This window comes from Oppia nitens, unplaced genomic scaffold, assembly GCF_028296485.1.
Source record: "Oppia nitens isolate AA-2021 unplaced genomic scaffold, nextdenovo-longstitch-racon4-pilon3 scaffold15_pilon_pilon_pilon, whole genome shotgun sequence".
NCBI lineage: Eukaryota > Metazoa > Arthropoda > Arachnida > Sarcoptiformes > Oppiidae > Oppia > Oppia nitens.
Genome location: NW_026533194.1, coordinates 728,216 through 733,643, shown reverse-complemented (window position 1 = coordinate 733,643; position 5,428 = coordinate 728,216). Strand labels below are relative to the sequence as shown.

At 27.2% G+C, this 5,428-nt stretch overlaps 1 pseudogene; it reads left to right on the top strand.

Annotated features, from left to right (window-relative positions):
* Positions 1-224: 224 nt before the first annotated feature.
* LOC128964870 (glutamine synthetase-like) lies at positions 225-5,103 on the top strand (annotated as a pseudogene).
* Positions 5,104-5,428: the final 325 nt, after the last annotated feature.

The following is a 5,428-nucleotide window of genomic DNA, read 5'->3' as shown; positions in this document are numbered from 1 at the left end:
ATATGTATATATATATATTAAAAAAAATATTAATATAATTTTATTCTATTATAATATTATCATAAACTGTATGAAAGTTAGATTATATTTATTAATTGGATTTATATTTTATTTAAAAAAAAATGTTTATTGAATTCAATTGATAATAATATCATTTGGTTGACACACACACATGACATATGGTTAGGACAGTAGTAATGGACAGATCAGCTGATCCGACAAAAATGTTTGCCGTCATTGTCGACGACAATGTCATCGGCATTGAAATCAATGATTGTTTTGATGAAATGTTGGCCGAAAACTGCAGACTTGTCGACGAGTTGTTGTCAGCAAAGAATTGTTTATCACAAATGACTGAACACATGGCATGGATTCACAATATTATTACAGTAATAAAATTAATTAAATACATAATAAATATTTATATAATAGAGTCATACAAAACATTAATTCACAATTTATTTAATTTATATATAATTAAATTTATTTTTATATTTATGCATAAGTAATTAAAATTAATGAGATTTATTACTAAGTTCACGATTGAGTCAATACACTGAATGTTTAGATTTGAGTTCAAAAATTAATAATCAATTGTATAGTAAATTTAATAGTAAAAATTGTTCAAACATAAACACATACATTTACTATATATAATAAACTCCAGAAAATGTTTGTCAAAAATGGTCAATTATGTCTATATTGAAACGTATGATATACAGTATAGTGTATAGAATTTATATAATTTATAGAAATTATAGAATTTATATAATTTATAGAATTTATAGAATTTATAGAATTTATAGAATTTATAGAATTTATAGAATTTATAGAATTTATAGAATTTATAGAATTTATAGAATTATTATATTAATATAAATATATAATATATAGTAAAATAGTAATTGTATACACTTTATATCATTAATATTGAAATGATCAATTTATGGCAAAATTATCAATATTTTATTAATAATTAATAAGTTATAAAATACATACATATTATTTTTAATGTATTTTAATATATTATAGGATGTTTTCTACATATATGGTTATCCCATATATATTTACTAAACTAACTTATTTTATTATATATATATCAGAATTATTTATTATAAAAATTATTCAGGTTTTGGGTCAATAACAATTAACTGATAGTAATAGCTATTAATAGCTATTACATATTATATATTTATGAATTGTATTAATCATATAACTACTAATTAATACTAATAAATAATTATTATGAATAAATAAATAATTATATCCAATGTGCTATGATAGTACTATATCAATTTAGATATAAAAATATAATAATTGTGTCTAAATTAATATAGTACTAGTATAGCACATTGGATATAATTGTAATAATAATAGTAAGTTAACTTTATAATGTGACGGATCTTAAGTTGATCGATCCGTTTAGAAGCCAATATGTAGAGTTGACTCCGAGTGAATAGTGATGTTAGGCCGTCTAACAATACGATGAAATAATAACACACAATGTATAGTAATAAATATTTTATTATTCTTATATGGGAATATGACACGTCAACAGTAAATAGGATAGACTGTCTAGTGATACAGTATATTGTGTACTATTGCTACCTCTGTGAACATTACATATTAATAATATACTATGTGTTTCTCGTGAGGGGCAGTACTACATACTATATTGGCATACTGAGCCTATGGGGAGCTAAAGGGTGGAGTGACTTCAGCCGGTAGCAGACTCACTACCTAACTAGGTTCTTAATTCCTAGCTGAAGCCCGAAACTCATCTGAAGATTACCACTGACGGTATGCTACTTATATAATAATAAAGGAGTCAACTATTTAGATAGGTTTTCGGGTATAATTTTTCTGATGGGCTATTTCGGTGGGGGTCGGAATCAATCGCGGTGTCAAATAAAATATATACTGTTTTATACTATAATTTTTGAAAGATAATTAACTTTTTCCCTATTTTCTATGTTATGAGCCAATAGAAAAGTAATAGTATGAGAATTGGAAAGTGATTACTCTATAAACTTTAGACCATTAAGAGAAGAAATAGTCAATAAATGTAAAAAGTTATGAAACACTAATAGCTTCTTAATTAGTTGAGCTATTTAGCTAAGCTACAAAAGTATTAAAGATGACATTTTAAAAGACTAAAAATAATTTGTTTCATATTTACTAATTTATTTAAAATTCTAAACTAGTGATACGCGAACTCGGGTATTACTCTTCACTATGTGAAACGCAAACCACTACGCCAGTGAAGTAATGTTAATAGATAGTTGAATAAATACTGTTTTGCTTTTTTTTGTATTTACTATGTGATACTCTGGATGAGTTGCTATGAGTAACGGGAAGACTAGTGCTTTGCTATATAGTTATAAGCAATGCTATATAGAGAGTCATCATTTACATTGAATATTGATTATATATAAATACATTGAATATAATATTTAAAGAGATAAATATGTTATATTATAAATAAATATTAATTAATGGTATTAATTAGTGATTCATCACAATAATATTGTTGTAAAATGTAACAAGAGTCCGGTGACACATCACCGGCCCGGCATATTTGTGATGCCCGGCGCTTCTGAATCGTCCACACACATCGATTAGAATTGATAACTATGCTATAGGTCAGCTATAGGTCAAGATACAACTGATAAATTTATTATGACAGGCGTATTTTGTAGTCAAGAAATAATAGTTTAATGTAAAAAAAGAATCATCAAATTCGGATTGTTAATTTTATTTTTATGACTTGTTAAGTTTGTCATAAATCATACTATATAATATCATTTGACATTGTTTGTCCTGTAGCATAGTGTCTTTCGTTGGTCCCAATATTTTGTATATCTGGTCATCCTAGTTTTGCGAGTTGGTGTATATTAAGTGTGGTCGATATGATATTCTTAAATGTATTTTACAGAATTAAATTATCTCTAACCGTTTAAAGGTTATTCAAAAATTACGTGGCGCAAGATCATTTGACTGGCTCTTTAGTTTAAAATAAAAATGATGTTATTTATGAATATTATATACTTATTAGATGAACATTTCAATTATATTATTAATTCTAAAAACGAAATTTTAATATGTACTAGTTTTCGAAATATATAAACCACACTATTGTAATTTTTATATTATAATTTATAGTGATATTCGATTATTTTGAAAACTTGTCAACATATTAAAAAAAGTTTATTTAATAAGTTTATAGAATCGGTGAATTCAATGAACACAGTAGAAAATCTTTTTATTATATTTTTGTTATTCAATATACAGTATTTTGTTAATTGAAAATATTTTTATACATATACTTTTACTTTTATCACACAAATTATACTTAAATTCAATATTTTAATAACTATATAAACTATTTTGCAAAATCATATTTTTATAAATTAACATTTTTTTGAAATCATTGATGACGAAGGTCGATTACAAAAAATATTCATGACGATAACTGAAATGACCATGTTTAGTTAATTGTTAATAAATTTTTAATTAAAATTAATTAATTAAAAATTTAATAAATATAGAAGTAAATTAATTATAAATATCTTAATATTTATAATAATTAGTTTAGTAACAAATAATAATTTTATTACAGAAATAATTAATGGTATGATTAATATTTTTTAAATAGTTAATAAATTTTATTAACGTAAATTATTACTGATCACATTCTACTAAATTAATATTTATTCTCAATATAAATATAAATTATAAGTGATATATAAATCACTGTTTAAAAAGACATATGTTTTTAAAAGTATATAAATTCGTAAAAAACTAAACACAACATTTTATCGATTAGTTTAATATTTATTTTCCTGAAAAATAAAATCTAATTTTATTAAAATTCATTAATTAGTTTAATAGTATGAGTATAAGTGTTTCGACATCATTGAAGTCAAATCAGGCATATTTGGCAAAATACCTGTCCCTCGAACAGCCCAAAGATGCCGTTCAGATAACATACGTCTACCAACATCCGGGTGTTCCCGATAGCAATGGTAACTATCAAAGCCATTTGTGCGGCAAAATAAAAAGTAGTAGACTTTGTGCCCCGGGATGCGTCTGAACTGCCCATTTGGAACTGTGGTGTATCCGATATGTCTACCTCTGAAATCTATTTAAAACCCGTACAACTGTATAACTACCCGTTCAGACGTGGAAACAATAAACTTGTTTTATGCGAAACATATACGGATGAAATGAAACAATTAATAATTAATTTTAGGTATAGTTGTAAGGAAGCCATGGATGAAGCCATGGATGAGCATCCGTGGTTTGGAATCGAACAAGAATTTTATCTATTGGACGGTACAGATGGTCGACTATTGGGTTGGCCTAAAACCGGTTATCCAAAAGATATAGAAAACCACAAAGCATTTTATAATTCAGCAATCGGTGCAAACAATGTTTACGGTCGCGATGTCATTGAGGCTCACTTCAGGGCTTGTCTTTACGCGGGTATTAAAATCAGCGGTGAAAATGCCGAATCAATGCCCTCTCAATGGGAATATCAGGTTTACAAATGAAATTTTCATTTGATTTTACAATTAATAGCACTATTTATAACTATAGATCGGTCCGTGTGAAGGCATACGTATCGGTGATGACTTAATGATGTCTCGATTCATACTCTATAGAGTGGCTGAAGATCTTCACATTGGCGTAACATTTGATCCAAAACCAGTGCCCAGTTGGTTAGGTGCCGGCGCTCATACCAACTTCAGTACGGCCGCTATGCGGGCCGAAGGTGGCATCAAAGAGATCGAGCGGGCGTTAGAAAAACTGAGTAAAACTCACGCCAAACATATGACTAAGTATGACCCGCACGGAGGCGCTGATAATAAGCGACGATTTATCGGTGACTTTATGCCAAAGTTAGATGAGTTCCGATACGGTGTGGCCGATCGGTCAGCCAGTGCTCGAATACCTAAACAAGTGGCTCAAGACGGGTGCGGCTATTTCGAGGATCGGCGACCCGCATCTAACTGCGATCCCTATCAAGTGACCGAAGCATTGGTCCGAACTGTTTGTCTCAACGGCAAAGAATGGGAGGGAAAACTTTATCGATATGTTTAGTATTTTATTATTTTAATATATAGTTATTATTATAATATTACTATAAATAATATAAAATTTATGATAAAATTTTTAATAATTGTTAATCTTAAATAGAGAAATTGTAGATAAATAAAAATATACTCAAAAATATAATTATCAACAAATAAGTTATTAGTATATTAAGTATAAATATATAATACAATCATTATATTGTCTTTTAAATCATAACCACTAAATATTTGGGAAACTATTGTTGTTTTAGAGATTGAAAACATGGATTTGTGTCAATGGCACACAATTTTACAAAATTAATTTATAACTATAATTATATCATACATTATCA